This window comes from Rhinolophus ferrumequinum, chromosome 2 (assembly GCF_004115265.2).
Source record: "Rhinolophus ferrumequinum isolate MPI-CBG mRhiFer1 chromosome 2, mRhiFer1_v1.p, whole genome shotgun sequence".
NCBI lineage: Eukaryota > Metazoa > Chordata > Mammalia > Chiroptera > Rhinolophidae > Rhinolophus > Rhinolophus ferrumequinum.
Window position 1 is genome coordinate 108521906 of NC_046285.1, and position 19734 is coordinate 108541639.

General features: G+C 48.5%; 1 protein-coding gene across 16 annotated transcripts in view; it reads left to right on the plus strand.

Moving 5' to 3' along the window:
- PCBP3 (poly(rC) binding protein 3) overlaps positions 1-19734 on the plus strand; it is a 182919-nt gene that overhangs the window by 66519 nt on the left and 96666 nt on the right. For 2 of the 16 annotated variants that reach the window (XM_033126345.1, XM_033126336.1), the window contains exon 2: positions 2385-2452. The exons of the other annotated variants lie outside the window; for them this stretch is intronic. The gene's annotated coding sequence lies outside the window, so the exon portion shown is untranslated. The remainder of the gene's footprint in view (positions 1-2384; positions 2453-19734) is intronic. 16 annotated transcript variants of the gene reach the window in all.

Here is a 19734-nt window from a genome sequence, read left to right on the forward strand (position 1 = left end):
GACTCTAACCCTACAGCTTCATTCACCCCGTAACTGAGGAAATTTGCCTGCTTTGACCACCTCGTGAGCTGCTTACCCCACCAAATCCACGGCCCCGTGTGTGTAGGGCCTGGGCCTTAGCCCAGGGCCAGCAGTGCTGGTCGCAGCTGGAGCGCTGCTGTTGTCACCAGCCCCTTGTATGCGTTTGGCAGAGAATGAGCAGAAATCATGGGAGGAGAACTTTCTGGTATGAGCCGCCGCGGAACCAGCGGGTCCAGAGCCGCATTCTGCTTCCGACTCTTGCCCAGTCACCCAGTAACCGTGGCTCGGTCCTTCCCGTGGGCTGCTTCCCCATCTGAGACTGGATCTCCTGACTGGCCTGCGCCACGAGGGCAGGCTCCTGTGTACGCTCCTGGAGGGCCGGGCGTTGGGGTGTTTCCAGGAGTAAATGTGTGGTCCTCTGGGAAGACAGTTTCCCATTGCTGTCTGTGTTCCAGCCCGATTCCTCACTCTGTCCCACATTTCCAGGGTCTTCGATGATCCTGCTTTATCAAAAAGGAAATTGAAGTCAGCACCAGAGCAGAGTCAAGTCTGGAGCTCCCGCCTACACTGCTCTTAGCCCCTTCGCTTCCTTCCTATTACATTGTACCAAGTTCAGATTTCAAGTGCTCCAGGCCGAATTCCCTTCCAGGAAACCGGATCACTTTCCATGTTCACAGCAGTTTCGCAGAGGGCCTGTTTCTGCATGCCCAGGGTAACAGCGCGCATCGTCACAAAGTGCTTTTTCCCTTCTCCAGGTTGAGAAGGGAGGGAAGTGCAGTAAGACGAGGACTGGAGGTGTCCGTTGGCTTTGGCAGGCTGCGCGGGAGCCCGGTTCAGTATTGCGGGAAGACAGCGGACTGCACGGGCCTGTGGGGGCTGTTCTGTTCACGGGTGTGAACGTGGGGGTCTGGCAGACAGCTGCTGTTTGTTTGCGCAGTAGGAGCAATGTGAGTATGTTTAGGACCGGAAGAGGCTAAGTTAGCAAAGAGACAGAGGTTGAAGAGTGAAGCGACTGAGTGTGGGACACGCTTGGACGTCGGGGTCCGAGGAGTACGCAGGGTTTGGAGCAGAGGACGCACTCAGCCTGCTGTGCGCTGAGCTGGGCCCTTCTCCTGCTCTTCCGTCCTCGCTGACCGCGCACTCTGCTCTCCGTGTCTCCACTGCCCAGTGGAGGGGGTGGCCCGCAGTGGCCCGTGCCTTTGGTCTCCTGCAGTCTGGACCGTGTTCGCAGCCTTTCTGTCATTTATGACATCGATATTGTGAAGAATACGGTCCCGTACTTCTATCGGTTCCTCATGCTGAGGTCCCAGTTGTGTGTTCCTGGCTGGACCCGCTGTGTGTGTGTGTGTGTGTGTGTGTGTGTGTGTGAGAGAGAGAGAGAGAGAGAGAGAGAGAGACGGGCCTCCTCAGGGCCTCATGTCGGGACACACAGAATGTCCGTCTGCCTGTTGGGGACTGAGCTGTTCGCTCGGCCAAGCACTTGCCCAGTCGCCCCAGGATCCTCGCTGCTTTTCCCGGCAGCTAATAAGCAGTTGGGGGGAAAGCCTTTTAAGAACATGTGATACCCTGCTTTTCAGGAAGCTGCTCCCACGTTTAGAACCCACCGATGACCAGTCTTTCCTGTGCGGTTGCCAAACAGCGGCGCCCCACCCCAGCCCTGCACACGTGCCTGTCAGCGCCTGGCACCTGCTAGGAGCAGGTCCCCCCGTTTGTTTACTCATGTTATCACTGGGTTGCACGGACTCCTGGTGTTGACTTCACCACTCTTCTGCTTTGTAATTCCTCACTGTCCTCAGTGGTTGTGGTGCTCACGTTGTCCCAGATCTGTGGGAGCCCTCCAGGGTGCCTCCTGGCCCTGTGTGGGTCCCTGTCACCTCATTCCCGCTCCCTTCCTGTCTAGGTCCTGCCTCAGTCTGTTCTGGCTGCGGTACCGAATGCCACAGACTGGGTGGCTTATCCGCAATGGACATTTCTTTCTCTGTGTCCTGCGGGCTGGAGGCCACCATCAGGGCGCCAGCAGGGGGGCATCTGGTGAGGCCCCTCTTCCTAGCTTGGGGATAGATGGCTGCCTTCTCCTCTAGCCCTCCCGTGGTGCAGAGAGCCAGAGCTCTGTGGGTCCCTTTCCTAAGGGCAGAATCCCACCAGGAGGCCTCCAGCTTTGTGACCTAACCGGCTCCCAAAGGCCCCGCCGCCTAATGCCGTCACATTGGGGGCTAGGTTTCAACACAAGAATTGGAGGGGGACGCAGACATTCAATTCATAGCACCCTTCTTTCCTCCTTCCCTCTCTCCCTTTCTTCCTTTTCTTCCCTCTTCCCGTTTTTTGAAATTTTTATTTTTAACCTTTCCTGTATCATGTTTCAGGCTCATCTTGTACCTACCTTGCCCAGCTGTGGAGTCAGCATTTCTTTGAAGAGTTCTGCTTCCTTATGGTATGGAAATGTTATGAGACCCCAAAATCAGGGTACTTAGGAGTGCTGGTTGCTAGCCTGGTGTCTGTGCTTCTAGCCCCTGTCCACGGTCAGAGATGGGAAATCTGTGCGGTTCCCCCGCGTGGGTTCCCTGAGTTTGTCCGGGCAGTTCGTGATGCGGGGTGCTTAAGCAGTGGACCTTGAGCTGCAGTTGCAAACGGCTGCGAGGACAGCCTGGCCTACATGTATTTCCCTGGGGTGTCTTCTGGGCCAACCCCCAGGATTCAGTGGGACGTGCATGTGTCATTTGCTAGGTATTGTCAGATGCCCCCCTAGCAGTTGTCCCATCCCCCGTTCCCACCACCAGCAACGCAGCTGCTCCCGCACTGCAGCCTCCCTCCCTGCCTCCCGAGTGGACTCTTCCGGTCGTGGAGTTTTGCCAGAATGACAGGAGCGGAGAGCAGGGGTAGCTCAGTGGGGTTTTAATTTGCATTTCTTTTTCTATGCATGAAATGGAATGTCTTTTCCTAGGTTTAGACACAGGTTTCTATCATTTTTCATGTCTTTTGCTTATTTTAATATAGGATTTTTGGTCTTTTATTGCCTCAATTTTAAAAAGTTTGGTGGTTTTTTTCTGTTTTGTTTTGCATATTAGGATTACTATTTCTTTTTCCTGTGACATATGCAAATATTTTCTTTGTTTTATTATTTGTCATAAATATTTTTGCCATGCCAGTTTTATTTTTTATAAAGTCAAATTTATCTTTTATTGCATCTGGATTATTTAGTCATGGTTAGATAGCCTTTTTCTACACTCAGATTAAAGAGAAAACCACTTATGTTTTGTCTCAGTACTTATGTAGTTGTAATGAATGACGAGCGGGAGAAAACAAAGGAGTACACACACACAAGTTTAAAAGGTTTTAATATACATATATATATATATGTGTGTGTGTATATATATATATATATATATATATATATATATATATGTGTATGTGTATATATATATACACTATTGATCAAAACTCACCTGGCTAAATATACAAAGTTAACAGGGTGCATCCAAAACCAGTAATAAATTCTCTATCCAGCAGCTATTACAGTAGGTGCCAAAAGCTCATCAAACCGTGGGGAACAACACTGAGCAGATCTTACCAGGCCGCAGCTGGTGATCAGGGTGCCCCCTGATGCTGCAAGCTGCATACAAGTTCCCAGTAAAGGCAGTTAAGACTAAACTCGACACATTAATAACTATGTTATGTCAGAGAAGATCACCAAACCGTGGGGAACAACACTGGAGAGTTTGAGAACCAGCCGGCCCTCACCAGGTCTGCGGCTGGAAGTCAGGGCGTCAGTGTTGTAAGCTGCATGTTGTATACGAGTTTCCAAAATGTTAGACTGATGAAGAATCACCAATGACAAATGACAAAATTACACTGCCAACTGAGGTCTGTTGTATATATTTTCTCAGATGTACCCTAGAGCCAAGCTCCTTGCCCCTGCCTCCCCCTCAGGGAATGGCCAGTTCCGAGAGGGTTCGGCAGTTACTGTGATAAAATACTGTGTATCCGGCTGAAGGGCCAGTTCATTCTGACAAACAATGCCTACTGGTCTCGCTGGGTCCATCGGCTTAAGGTCTTCCAAAGCCTGGCAGTGTGCCTGTCACGTTACTCTGATGTCACTTGGTTCCTTCTTCACCTCACCTGCTGATGGTGAAACAGACAGAAAGCAACATCATCCCATCTCTCTCCTGCCAGGAATGAGATGAGGGAGAATTTTCTTAACCCTAAGCTAACCATCACCTCTCAAGAGGGAAAAAACAACAGCACCTCATGTGAGGGAACAAAAAGCTGACAAAAGTCAACATCAGCCAATGAGGGCGAATTTTATTAACCTAACATCTTTCTAGCCTAACATCTTTCCCACAATAGTTTTAATTTTTTGTTTAATTTTTAACTAAAATTTTCAATGTTGATTTTTTATTTTCCTATTTCATTAATTTCTGTTTTTATTTTTTCCTTTCGCTTTTCAGGATTCATTTTGGTGGTCTTTTTCTAATTTATATTGGATGTTTGCTCGTTGATATTCGGCTTTTTTTTCCATATAATAAGCATTGGAAGTTACATGTTTCCTTCTAATGTGGAGCTTGTTCAAATGCACAAATTTAGATACCTAGTACTTCTATTATCCTTCACTCATAAATGTCTGTTTCCACTGTGATTGCTTTTTTGACTTAGGAGTTATTTAGGAGTTTCAGTTCCCAAAACACCGAGTTTAAAAACCATATTACATTAAAAATGTACTTATATTTATATGTACAGTATTTTCAAATATTTAATTTCTTGGTCACCACATTTTCTGCAAGGTGGTCTGTGTGTGTGGTATTTGACAAGCAGGTGGATGGCTGTGTGCGGCCAAGTGTCCCTAACTGTTCTGTGGTTCAGAGTGGAACGCGCCCTCCTGGTTTGGAGTATAAACTCGTACGTGTGTAGCGACACCTGGTAATCTTGTTTAAAGCTTTTCCTTCCTTTTTGTCCTTACAGATATTTTTCTCTGATACATCGATCTCTGTGACAGTTGTGTTCAAACCAGCCTGTGCGATTGTGGATTTGTCTGTTTTCTTATATTGCTGTTCATTTGTGCCTTACATAAAATGTTGGGACTTTGGTTTTGGGTACATGTAAGTCTGGAATTGTTGTGTCTTGCTAATAAATTGAACCCTTTTATTTTCTGTATTATGGTCTATATCTGGTAATGCTTTTTTGCCTTAAAGTAAAATTTTCTGACGTGTTTGCCCAGGATATATTTTTCTTCCCCTTTCTCTCAGTCTCTCTGTATCTGTATGCTGTAGATGTAGCTAGTGGCATTTTGTTTTATTCTCTCTCACAGTTTTTGTCTTTGAAAGACTGGAGCGTTCAGTTTACTTCCATTTGCTTTAATCACATATAGATTTGGACTCCTTCCTACAATCTTACTTTGGCCTTTCTGTTTAGCTCAACTTTCTTATGTTTATGTTTTCTCTTCTCATTCTTTGATTAACAAATGATTTTTTTCCTCATTCAGTTTTCTACTTCATTGTATAAACGTGGTTTCCGTGTTAGTCAAACACGTAGACTCGCTTTATCGGTGTCTAGAGTCAGTATTTGGGCCATGTCCCAAATGATACCGTGTTTCCCCGAAAATAAGACCTAGCTGGACAATCAGCTCTAAAGCCTCTTTTGGAGCAAAAATTAATATAAGACCCGGTATTGTATTGTATTATATTATGCCCGGTCTTATAGTAAAATAATACTGGGTCTTATATTAATGTTTGCTCCAAAGACGCATTAGAGCTGGTTGTCTGGCTAGGTCTTTTTTTCGGGGAAACATGGTAGGAGAATCTCCCGGTGCTGTATCCCTTGGTATCGTCTGTAGCATTTGGCTCCCACTGCTGTGGAGAAGCCATCTTTCAGTCTAAATGATGCGCATTTCAAGGAATTTTTAAAACTCCTGTTACTTTTAAGATACCCGTTTTGCTGGTGCAGTTTTACCATGTATCTAGGTCACTGCATTGTCTGTAGTTTTCTCTGTATTTATCTTGCTTGGGATTCTTTGTATTTTTTTCTGCATTGTTTATTGAGGAATGATTTATGTAGTATCAAATTCATTCTTTTTAGGGATATAATTTTATGAGTTTTGATAAACACGTGCAGATATTAGCTGTCAACAAATCACGATACAGAATATTTCACCACCCCAGCCAAGTTCCCTCGTGCCCTTCCCCCTTGCCCTCGCACCCCTGACGAACACCCCGTGACAATCCAGTTATTGTAACTGGATGCTGCTCCCTCAGAGTGTCCCGGACGTGGACTCACTGTGCAGGTGTGAGTCCGGCCTTCACTTCCCTGTCATGCTTTGAGATGCACCTATTGCAGTTGAGTGACATTTAATGAACGCACACAGTGGTTATTCATTTACCAATTGAAGAAAATACGGAGTTTTTACAGTTTTAGAGATTATAACTAAAACTGCTATAAGCTTTCCTCATTTTTCATAGATAAATACCTGGGGTTGGTCTTTTCTAGATCGTCTGAGAAGTCTGTGTTTAATTCTGTAAGCAACTACCAAGTTGTTTTCCAAAGTGACGGCACGATTTGCACACCTACCATTTGCATGCCCACTGCACACCCACTGTCTGCACACCCACCAGTTGCACGCCCAAAGACATGTGTGAAATGCCGTTGCTCTCAGAATGGCTAGCACTTGAGGTCAGTTGTAAAAGTGTGTTCTTTCTGGTGGGTGTGCAGTGTCACCTCATAGTTGCCCTTTGCATTTTCCTGATGACTAATGACATTGAACATTTGTTCCTGTGTTTCTTTGCCGTCTGTTTGTCTTTGGTGAAGCGTCTGTTCGAGTATTTTGCCTATTACAAGTTTTGTACTATTTGTGTTCTTACTGAGTTGTGAGTGTTTGTTATACACTTGGGATACCAGTCATTTATCAGGTAAGTGTTTTTCAAATATTTTATCCTAGAGTGTGGCTTAAATATTAATTTTCTTAACAGTGTCTTTCAAAAAAGCAGAAGTGTTTACCCTTAATAAAGTAAAACTTGCCAATTTTTTTCTTTTATGGTTTGTGCTCTGTGTCCTAGCCAAGAATTCTACATTTTCTCCAAGTTCCCAAACATTGTTTCCTATGTTTTCTTCTAGAAATTGGATAGTTTAGGTTTTACATTTTGGTCTCTGATCCATTTATTTTTCCTCTGATCCATTTTGAGCTAATTCTTTACAATACACATTATGGGGAACGTTCCCCTGTGGATGTAATTTCAACATTGTTTATTAAAAAACCATTATTTTCCCATTGATTATTTTTGTTTTGTATTCAGTCAACCACATATGGCTGGATCTCTTTCTGGCCTCATATGTTTATTTGCTCTGTATGCCTTTCTCACCAGTTCTGCAGGATTCGGGTTACTGTAGCTTTAGAATCAGCCTTGAAATGAGGTAGGATGAGTCCTGCAATGTTGGTCTTCTTTTTCAAAATAGTTTTCCTGCTCTGAGTCCTTTTCTTTTCCATGTAAATGATAGAATCAGCGTGTCAATTTCTACAAAAGAGACTGTTGGGGTTTTGATTGAAATTGTGTTGGATCTTTATAGATTAATTTGGGGATAATTGACATCTCTTTTGTTACTATTTGTATTGCTATCAAGTTCACATATCATAACATGCACTATTTTAAAGTGTAAAATTCAGTGATTTTCAATATGTTCACAGGCTTATGCAACCATCACCACTATTTCCAGACCATTTTCATTACCTGAGAGGGAACCCCATACCCTTTTGCAGCCACGCCATTCCTCCCAAACCCCAGCCCCTGGCAACCACTAATCTGCTTTCTGGCTCTCTGGATCTGCGCATTTGGGACATTTCACATAAATGGAATCATATAATACTTCACATTTCGTGTCTGGCTTCTTTCACCTGGTATGTTTTCAGGTCCATCTCTAGTATAGCATCTGTCATTCCTTCATTTCTTTTTTTGTGGCTGAGTAATAGTCCGTTATATATCTATGCCATGTTCTTTATCCATGCATCAATTGGATGTTTGAGTTGTTTCCACTTTTTTTTTGGGGGGGGGGAAGGGGAACAGGACTTTATTGGGGAACAGTGTGTACTTCCAGGATTCTTTCCAAGTCAAGTTGTTGTCCTTTCAATCGTAATTGTGGAGGGCGCAGCTCAGCTCCAGGTCCAGTTGCCATTGTTAGTTGCAGGGGGCACAGCCCACCATCCCTTGGGGGAGTCGAACCGGCAACCTTGTGGTTGAGAGGACGCGCTCCAACCAGCTGAGCTACCCGTCCGCCCGTTTCCACTTTTTGGCTATTACGAATATTCATGTACAAGTTTTTGTATGAATATGTTTTAATTTATGTTGGGTTTATTCTTAGGAGTAGAGTTGTGGAATCATATGGTAAATCTGCGTTTCACTTTTGGAGGAAATGGGTAACTATTTTTCAAAGTGGCTGGAATATTTTATATTCCCACCAGCAGTGTTTGGGTGTTCTGATTTCTCAGTATCACTTGCTATTTTCTGGGTTGTTTTGGTTGTTATTTGTTTGTTTTGATTCTAGCTATCCTAGTGGTGGGTGGGAAGTGGTATTGATTGGCATTTCTCTAATGACTGATGATGCTGACCGTCTTTCCAGGTGCTTATTGGCCATTCCTGTGACTTCTCTGGAGGAAGGTCTGTTCACATTCCTTGCCCACTTTTTAAATAGGATGTCTTTTTATTGTTGAGTTAAGTAATCTTTACATATTCTGGATACTAGACCCTTAGACATATAATTGATATAAGCTTTCTTCCATTATTTGGATTATCTATTCACTTTCTTGGTAGCGTACTTTTTGACACAGAAAAAGTTAATTTTTATGAAGCCTGATCTATGTTTTCTGGGGTTACTTGTGGTTAAGAAACGGTTGCCATATCTAGTGTCATGAAGCTTTTGTCCCATATTGACGCTAAGAGATTTATCGGCTTAGCTCTTATGTTTAGATCTGTGACCCATTTTGAGTTAATTTTTGTATATGGTCTGAATCAAGGGTCCAAATTCATTCTCTTGCATGTGGACGTCAGCTCTCCCAGCACCATTTGTTAGAAACCTGTTCTTTTCCCATTGAATGGTCTTGGCAACCTAGTTGAAATTCACTTGACCACAGTTGTATGGGTTTATTTCTGGACTCTCAGTTCTCCATCTGTATGAATATCCTTAGCTGTATGAATATCCACACAGTCTAGAATACCGTAGATTTTGTAGTAGGATTTGAAATTGGCAAGTGTGAGTCCTTCAACGTGGTTCTTCTTTTTCAAGATTGTTTTGGATTTTTTTTTTTTTTTTTTTTTGCAATTCCATATGAATTTTAGGATCACCTTGCCCATTTATATAAAAAAGATCAGATAGACATTTGACAGTGATTGCCTTGAATCTGTAGATAAATTTGGGAAATATTGCCTTGTTAAAAATAGGAAGTCTTTCAGTCTAGGACTGCAAGATGTCTTTACATTTATTAAGGTCGTAATAATTTCTTTCAATGATATTTTGTAGTTTTCACAGTGCAAGTCATGCATTTTTTGTTAAACTTATTCCTAAGTGTTTTATTATTTTCCCTGCTATTGTAAATGTAATTGATTTCTTAATTTCAGTTTGAATTTTTCTTGTTATTGTGTCTAAATGCAACTGATTTTTATATATTGATCTTGTATCTTGCCACCTTACTAACCTTATTAGCTCTGGCATTTATTTATTTATTGCAGATTCCAGTCCATAGGCTCTTCATTTCTTTCCCTTCCTTTATCGCATTTACCCAGTAGGACGGTGATTAGAGATGGTGAGAATGGCCGTCTTCCCCTCGTTTCTGATCCTGGAGGGAAAGCATTCTCTCTCTCAGCGTTGAATGTGATGATAGCTGTAGGTTTCACAGATGTTGTCCATGGGTAAGGAGGACGCTGAGAATCTTGATCGTGAATGCTTGTTGAATTTCATCAGATTCTTCTTCTACATCTATTGAAGTAATGGGCTTTCATTTTTAGTCTATAAAAATGGTAAATTACATTGGCCGCTTTTCAAGTGTTGAACTAACATTACTGGGTTAAATCCTACTTAGTTATGATGTATTATATAAAAGGGATTTTTGTTAGGGGTGTTTGCATGTATATTCATGAGGGATTTGGGTCTGTAGTTTTCTTTCCTTGAAATGGCTTTCTGTGGTTTTGCTGTTGGTAAGGTAATTTTGACCTCATAAAGAGAGTGGGGAAGAGTTCTCTTTTTCATTTTTAGGAGGAGTTTGTATAGAATCGACATTTTTGTCTTTCTTAATTGTTTATAGAATTTTCCAGTAAAACCAGTGAATGTGCTTTGTTCGACAGTTTTAAACTGTCAGTGTAATTTCTTTAATTGTTAAAAGATTCTTCATTTCTTTGTGTAGATCCAGGTTTCCGTCTGATATTATAATCCTTCTGCTGGAGTATCTTCCTTCTCTGGTCAAGTATTACTTCTGCCACATTTTCTTCTTCACAAACCCAATTACATTATGTCAGACTTTCTTACTCCACACTTCTCATCACTTCTTTTCATCATCTTTCTATGGTTTTTTTGCTATTGTATTATCTGTGGTAATTATCCACAATGCAGCACCGAGAGACAAAGCCATATAGACAGTGAAAGAGAGGATAGGAGACTTGGAGAGAGATTGGGAAGGCATGACGGGACTCACTGGTGTTCCAGAGGGAAAGAGAGAAGACTGGGGTAGGAGTAATATTTGAAGAGATAATGGCTAACAGTTTTCCAGAGGTGATAAAGCCACCATTATACAGTTTCAAAAAACCTAATAAATCCCAATCCAGTGAAGTGAAGAGAAATGTATCTGTGTCTAGCCATACTATCGTGAATCTCCAGAATGTTAAAGACAAGTAAAGGATCTCAATAGAGAAAAACCATTGTCTGAAGAAGGAACAGTAGTTCATCAGATGGCTTTCAACTGCACCAATGGAAACAGGAGGATGGTTGGATCTTCCACATGGTGGGAGAAGAGAACTCACCCAGTATTCTGTACTTCATGGATAAATCTTCCAGGAACATGGGCAAAATAAACGCATTTCATACAAAGAAAAACAGATAATTTGATACTTATAGATATTTCTAAAGAATCTATTTCCGGGAGGAAAGAAAGTTGTCGCATATGGAAGTTGTAAGATTTAAGAAGAAATTAAAAACAGAAAATTGTATGCATGTGAGTTAATCCAAACACACATTTAATGTTTAAAGCAATGAGGCAAATGTCTTCTGGGGTTTACAACAACCAGTGGAACTAAAATACATGAGCACAGGGTCATGTCCGTGGGGAGGGGGTAGATTTCCACGGATTTAAGACCTCGCGGTTGCTTGGGTGGGGTATGAGGACATCGGCCTCTGAAAAGTTAGGGATGCAAGTGATCGTGTTTAGTCTGAGAAGTAAAAAACAAATGTGTAAAGAAGTGGACAGGAAATCTGAAAGAAGGCCAGAAAGGAGACTTACAAGAAAATAGAAAACAACATACGATGGTGCCTAAGTCCAGATCTGTCAGAAATTTCTACAAACGTTAATGGTCTACAGGCATTAAGTTCCACGGAAAGAATTGTGCTCACAACTCCATCGTCCCATCGATCGCGTCATCCTGCTGAAGTTGGGCAGCTCGCTCTTCATCCTGGGATTTTATAAATGTAACCAAAACGTTCACTGGAGCCTGTGTTCATTCCTTCTGGAACTTATGGACCTTTTGGTATCTTTCATACCTTCTTTCTCTTTCACTCTGCACATTGGAAAATTCCTTGGCTTCGTCTTCTGTCCTCCCACTTTGCTCTTCAGCTGTGTCCATGTACCTTTACACTCGTATATGCGTTTTTGCTTTGACAATATTTTGCCCTCTCAAGGTGTCTGCTTGTTTCTCTCTCACGTGTGGGATGGATATCGTGTCCATTATCTTGAACATATAAACTAATGCTATTGTTTGCTTTACGATTTCTCAGATGACCTTTCTTATTTTGCATTTGGTGTCTCTTTCATCACCTTGTTTTCTTCAAATATTGTTTCTTCGCTGGTGGGTGAGGTTTGCATTTTGAGAGCGCCTGTCTCTGGTGACGAGGATAGGAAGTGGAGTATGCGGCTAGGGAGTTTGCTGGGTGGCTTGTCACATGGGGATGTGTTGGGGCCGTGTCTCAAGGGGCGCAGGGGTGGCCGCCTCTGAGCGCCTGCCTTCACCTGGGGACACTGGTGCCCAGTCAGGACGTTGCTGCGCACGTAGCCCCCATGGTTGGTCCTAATAGCAGCTCCCTGCCCCCGTCAGCTTGGGTCTGGTTTCCCGCCATTTGCTTTCCCGAGGCAGGCCCTGGCTTCCTGACACAGGCTGGTCCTGTGGTTCTTTACCATCGTGTCCCAGGGATCCTCCCGTCTGCTCTCTTGCTGGTGGTGTTCTCTGTTGCTGGGTAAAAAATGCACCCTCATCCGAGTGGCTTAAAACCACAGATACGTATTATCTCACGGTTTTTGTGGGTCAGGAATTGAGCAGCGCCTTAGCTGGAGGTTCCGCTCGGGCTGTGTCCTGAGATTGGTGGATCCACGTCGCCTGAAGATTGATGGGGGCTGGAGGAGCTGCTGCCCTGCGGGCTCCTGTGTGTCGCTGACAGGGGCAGGAGGTCGCTTCCCCACGTCAGGCGTGTCCATAGGGCTGCTGGAGTGTCCCTGTGACATGGCCTCTCTCTCCCCCAAAGCGAGTGATCCCAGAGAGGGAGCAAGGAGGAGGTCCCATCTTATGTCTGAATCAGTGCCAGCGCACTGTCTAAGTGTGTCACCAAGTACAGGTCCCTGAGGGGCGGGAGCTATGCTCTCATGACAGAACCGTGACGTAAAGGTGTTGTAGACTCTGTGGACAGACCTGAAACCACCTCACTCTGACAAGGACTTCCTCCAGTGGGACCCCGGTCGGAAGCAAGGAGGTGGCCCTGGAGGTGCGTCTCCCCTGCGTCCCGGCAGAGCAGACCCGTCACAAACCTTCAAAGCGTCAGCATGGGCCTGGGCTTTTCCATGCCTTAGAACTGTTGTGGTTCTTTTTATCATCTTTTGTTACAGGCTCTTGTCTAGGTAATGTGACTAAACGACAGTATGTGTCTCACTTCTTTCGTGCTGGCCTTTTTCTTGCTTATTATTGAGTTTGACACACATTGCTTAGAAGTTTCCAAACTGGGTGACTCTGGGACAGACAGCGCCCGACCGCTTAGTGGGCGAAACAGTAACCCGCGACGGCTTTTCTAATATTGGGGCAGTTTGGCAGAGCTCGTGGCACTGTGTGAAGTCCATTCCCGTTTCTGATTCAGATGGCATTTGGACACTAACTCGTTTATCCACCATTCATTCAGCTTCGCTGGGTGCGCCACAAGGTCTTCCGACGGCCCGGGGTTAACAGAGAGGACAGACGCTTCCGTGTGGGCGCTGTGATAACCGCGATGCGTGGGGAGAGCCATGAGGGTGTGTACACATGGATTTGTCACTGTTTTCCTTTCATTTTCGCTCTAATGTCCTTTCTTCCTGTGAATCCTCTCTGCATAGAGTATTTGAAGGACAGATGGGTGGCAGGCGACAGAATTAACTGCAGAGAAAGTTTGGTGCCAGAGAGGAAGAGAAGGAAGGGATGTTCCCAGGCGCGGAGGGTGTGACAGTGGTCAGGCGTCAGCCGTGGGCCGTGGGGGGCAGTCCCCCCCACCCGCACAGCATCCTGCTGGGACTGCCTGACCTCGGGAACCCCGGACTGCTCTGCACGCGTGGGACATGTCTGTTAAATACAACCGCTTTGCGCCCTCCACCCGTGGCCTCCTGCAGGACACTCACTCCTTCCTCCCTGGTCATCACGCTCCTGGGGGCCGTGTCTGGTCACCGGCTCATTTTGGTTTGGTTCCGCCTTGCTCGGATTTGCTCACTAAAAGGCTGGATTTTGTCTGCATCTAACAACCAGTTAGTTTAGTTCCTAAGCACACGATGTGTGTAACATTGTACATGGCTTTCATTATTGGAATAACGGCAGAAAATAGCTTTTTATTAGGAGTGTAAAAGTCTGGCTCACAAGCCTCCGCCCCCTTTTTTGTCATTGAAATGATTGTTTCTGTAATGCAGAGTTTCTCGGGTACCATTGTGCAATAGCAGAACCAGCTGGCTGTCTACTTGTTACCTCGTGGGTGGGAGTGGGGGGGTTCCCCCGTTTCTGCCTGTGTCAGGTCATCTCACGGACGCTGTGAAGTCCCACGCAGAAACCCACCTGTAGGAGAGGCAGGGCAGCCGCCGGGCAGCTTCTTCTGGCCGTGGATGTGCCCCGGCAGACAGGAGCCCGGGGACAGTTTGCTGGGCGGGGGCAGGCAGATGTGGTCAGTGCGTGTGGGGGACATGGAGTCAGCCAGCTCAAGGGTGTTTTCATGCTCTTCATTTAAACAAAGTCACAGAAGGTAAAAGTGAGGCTTAAAATACGTTTTTCTGTGCTGCCTTCTGGGGTTGGAGAGAGCCGTGTCACTGTTTTCTTTACCAAGTGATAATTATAAGTGTGGGGACAGATGGAGCTTTCTGGGAGCTTCCTGGGGGCTCGAAGGGGCTGTGCACATCCACTCGGGGCAGGGAGGAGGTGTGGTGAGTGTGGCCGGCTGACGGGGACAGGGCCCCAGGGGCTTGGAGCCGCAGGGGAGGGGCTGCAGGGGAGACCCAGGGCCGGCGGGGCAGGCCCCCGCTCACTGCTCCTGGTGGGCACGGCCTGGCCTGCCCGGAGCACCTCTTCCAGACGTGGCACGTGCCCGGTTCAGGAGCCCCCAGCCCAGCCCAGCCGAGGGCTGCAGGGATGGATGTGCTCCCCCAGAGGCCTGGGGCTGCTCAGGCCTTCCTCCCGCATCTCCGCCTGCCATGCTGCTTGAGAGACTTGGCCTCGGCCCTCGCGGGGGGAATGCTGTGCAGGCCCCCAGCCTCCTGGGTTTGGGGAGAAGCCAGAGGTGCCCGTGCCCTCCTGCACAGGCTCAATCGGAGCTCAAACTGGCCGGGGCAGGTCTGCCTCCCAGTGAGCAGGAGGGGCTGAATGGAATGGGGCCCCTGCACCTGCCACCCTGTGTGACTGGGAGCAACTTGCCTAGTCGCTCCTGTGTGGGGGCGCGGGGGCCAGGGTGGGGGGCGGTCAGGCAGCTCAGGCACGTGCCCGGCCCAGAACCTGGCCTGCAAGGTGCCTTCAGTGCGGCCCTGCCCTCCCTGCCCAGGGCCACTGTCATCACAGTAACCCTTCCAAATAGAACAGGCAGTGTCCCAAGCCCTTGGGGACCTGGCTCTCCCTGGGGCCCCTCTGCGCGGCTCTGTGAGCGCCATCTGCTGGCAGCGTCCCGTGTGCCTGCGTCTCCGAGACCCACACGGGTGGCCCAGGTCTTGGCGCTGCCTGTGGCTGAGATGAGTGAGCAGTGTGAGTGCTGCTGCTGCTGCTGCTGCTGCTGCTGCTGCGAGTTAGTGGTTAACCGGGGCAGGTCCCTCCGTTCGAGCCTGGCTTACCCACGTTTCCTGGTGACCTAGACCTGTTGTCCTCCTGCCAGTGCCCAGAGTTTCCATCCACAGAGGCCCGCATGACAGTGCCTCCTATAGGGGCCGATGCCAGGTCCTGCCGGAGGAAGCTCTCGTCAGCTTACAGGAGTCCTTTTTAAAGAAGAGTTACAGGAAACATTTAGCACGCACGTCTTAATGTGCGTTTCATGGATGAGCTGATGCACGTTCCAGATTTAATCAGCTTTCCAGATGCTGGCTGCAAAGATGTGTGTGTGCTTGGTACCTTGTGTGTAAAATAAGACATGAGTGTGTGTGAGCTCCATGCATGTCCCTCGCACACACACTTCTAATCGGCGCCCAGCACAGATCCATCGTGGGCCTGGCCATACACAGCCTGTGCCCGATTGGTTTGGGGAAGCCATCTGAGTTATTTCTCTATCTTTAACGCTAAGTCAGAGGCCAACTGATTTTGCTTGAGTCTGGGATGGTCCACCCTCGAGTGGGACTGACCAGGCTGCATGACGGCACGCAGTGCTGGGTCCCTCCTGCTGCAGAGTTGTCTCCCAGGGATGGTGGCCTCTGGTTGTGGTGACGGGGCTGTACTCCAGGTAGGCAGAGCAGTCAGCGTGAGCGACTGCACATCGCGGTGACTCCTCCAGGGTTTGTGGGGTGCCGCTGTGGAGTAGGGGTGCTCGGTTCCAGCAGCAGGACCTGCACCCCAGGTGGGTGTAAAGCAGGGAATGACTGGTCATGTTCTTTTACTTTAGAACAACTGTGTTCCTGAAAAGAAGTAGTTGGTAGAAAGAACAGCTTAAACTGGAAGGCCAGCACAGGTAGACGGGAAATGCCCAGGTTAGGCCCAGCTCGGCAGCTGCACTGCAGAGCTGGGACTCCAGCCGGCCTGGCATCCCCAGGACGCTCCGCTGAGGTGCTGCGCTTACGGTGTCTGTCACCCTGGCTGTCACGGGGCTCCCACTTCCACGCTGGTTACCAATGTCTCCCTCACTTCTGGCCCAGGCACAGCTTCAGCCCTCTAGGGACTTGCATGGGGACCACGGCCCTCCCTTGTCCAGAGTTAAGCAGTCACACCCCCCCCCCCAGCGCGTCCCCCAAGCCTGCCCACCAGTGTTGCTGCCTCTCGCTCGCCTGTTCTTGACACTCACTCACACGGGATTACCTGTACGGGGCCTGGCTGCCTTCACGGAGCGCATTTTCGGGGTTTTTCTGTATTGCAGCAGGTGTCAGAACTTCACTCCTTTTTCGGGTTGAGTGATGTTCCCCGAGTGGAGTGTGTTCATGTCCGTGTGCGCCCCCGCCCCTCCTCCCCCGCTGAACAACTGGGGTTCTACCCTTTGGCACTGAGAACCCTGCTCATGGATAGTCTCGTGCAGGCTTCGTTTGCACACCTGTCTTCACGTCCCTGGGGGCAGTGCTGGGTCACGTGGTAATTACCTGTCTCTCTCACTGAGGAGCCGCTAGATGCTTTCCCAGCAGCTGCAGCACTTTCCTTGCTCAACGGGGCACTCTCTTCCAGTTTGGAGAAATGGGGGACCTGGCGTGTGGGGGGTGGGAGGACGGCCCAGGATAAGACAGCCCTCTGGTGAGAGACAGGTCTGTGCTGGCCTGTCACCAGGAGGCCTTCGCCAGGCCCCTGAGCCCTGCAGGCACGTTGGTGCCCTGTGTGTACCCTGCGGTCTGGGGCTCCGGGGGGGAGCGTGACCCTGCCGGGCCTTCTCGGGCGGGAGGGGAGTGGCCCTCCGAGGGATGAGCAGCGCCGACGGGGGGTTTAACGAGCTTCCGGGTTCGGGGTGTTCAGTTGTTTAATAAGGTGCCCATACTTTCCAGGCCCTGCTGCCACCCAGGTGTCCTTGCCAAGATGTGCCCGCTGTTGTCTTTCAGGCTTCTCCCTGACACTCTGGTGGGATCCTCTTCTCCCCTTTGTAGGGGGCCCCCCAGGCCGAGCCCTGCTGAGAGCGCTGCCGGCCCAGCCCTGTGGCGCCCTCATGTGCACACAGCCCTCAGCAGGGAGAAGGGTCCTGCCAGGGGGACGCCAGCTGCCAGGGCCGCGGCTGTTCCTTGGCTTCGCTCTGACTGGCACCCAGCTGCTGAGGGCGTTTCAGTCACACAGTGAAAACCATCTGCAGAAGTCGTGTTACTTAGCATCAGACTGTGGGATTTCATCGTGTGTTCTTAGGGGTGGCAGAGCAGATACATAAGAAGGGAGATTATTCAAATTTTCCAGCATATCATTATCACGTCCTGTGTGATAGCTTCCTGGTAATTCCACTTGACTGAGTCTAACACATCAGAACGACTTCTGTATAAGTTGTGGAGATTTAAATTTGTTCAGCAAAGGAAACACTCAGGCCGCGCAGACACTGCCCGAGGGGCTGATGGCCTCACCTCCTGGAAGCGCGCATCCCATTGCTGAGAGGACAGAAGCAGGCAGAAGTGCACTGTGTGGACAGGCCGCTGCCTCCCTTCTGTGCAGCAGGCCACTGCCACCACCCGCCGACCCAGTGTCACAACGCCAGTGTGGTCCTGTGTGAGCAGGAGTCTGCAGGAGGCAGCGGCGGGCTGTTCCAGAACAGGGGAGTTGGCCCCCCGCAGGTCCAGGGGCACCTGGACTGACTTTTGCACAGTCTCCCTCTCTCCTTCATTCACCCCCACTTGCTCCTTGCACTTGCTCGTGCTCCCTGGCTGCAGCCCCGCTGAGTTCTGGGCCCATGGGGGCCTGGGGCACCCTGCTGCAGCCCCTCCGCACCTCCCCCCTGCAGTGCTGTGCTGTGCGCTCTCTGACGAGTTCGGTGCACATGTGTTTCCACTACTGAGAGAGTTCTGAGACTGGCTGCTCGGTGGGGAGCTCCCAGATCTGTGCTGGGGTTCAGGGGTTCAGGCACTGCTCCCTGTGTGCAGTCAAGGGCTGCTGTGTGGCCTCCAGGGACAGCCTCTGCGGGTTGACACCCTGGAGTCCTCTGAAACCGCAGCTGTGTGTCCCCATCAACATAGAGGGAACTGGCACTTTGATGTCGGAAACCTCTCAAATGCCCCAAAATGCAGGTGCCCCAGTGAAATGAATGCAGGTGGGCCCGGCTCTGGTCACCCCGTCACAAGTCCTCCCTCCTTCCCAGAGGCCTACATTTCCTTCATAGTTTGTCCAGACTTGACTTTGTCCCAAGCTGTTTTAAATTTGATTGTAACTTTGTTTCATGATGTCCTTATTTCTCTTTCCTTTCAGATGGCCAGTTTATGATTTTTTAATCTTGTTTGATGAGTTTTTGTTTTCTTTCTCCTCTCTGAAAGCACATGGCAGGCTGCTGACTGAAACCACTCATGTTTCTTTTTGTACATATTTGTGAACATATGTTCTGCTTTGCCTCCTGCTGTGTTTTCTTTATGTGGCAAGATGTTTTCATGGCTTCTGTGTTTTTTCCCCTTGGCTCCTCCCTGAAGGAGAATCCTGGCCTGGTCCCCCTGGACCCCAAAGTGTGTGCGCACGTGTCGTGAGGCCCTCGGACTTGGAGCTGGGTGACAGTTCACTTGGGCTGGGCCTCATGTCACTTTGGAAACCAGCAGTCCAGGCACGATGCTGAGAGGAGGCTCCGTGGCACCCCATTTGGCTAGGACCCGCATCTCCCACCCCCCCAGCTCCCTTCAGGGCACTGGCAGGTCTTCAGAGGGACCTCGGGCTGCCAGCCATCCATGCTGTCACATTGGTGCTCACGGCGAGACCTCCACGTCTGTGGCCGTGAGTGGTTGCTTTTCCTGATTTCTTTGCTTGACTCATTGGAAGTTTGGGCGATGGAGGGTGAACAGCGTGTGCGCGGGCCAGCGGCCTTCCTTCCCCAGCCCTCCCGTCCTGGCTCAAAGCGCCTGCTCTTTCCTCGCCCTCAGCCAGGGGGCTGCATGGCCGCCCTCAACAGGACTGTGCCTTCCTCCCGACACTGTTGTTCTGTGGCCTGAACGAGGCTTTGGATTTTGTAACATTAAGCTTTTCCTGTGTTCGTGTCCAGTAGATGATGTCTTTTGAGGTCAGGACGATGGGCTACCTAACAGTCCGCACAGGATCCCTTAGGTGACGTAGTGAGTGAATTGACTAAACTTTGGTGGGTGTTCAGTGAAGACGTAGAGGTTTGGGTGGACAGTGTGGTGTGGTCGGTGAGAAAAAGTCAGTTTCAGCTCTGAGCGCTCTCTGAGCAGCATGTCCCAAACCAGGCAGGGGCTGTGTCACT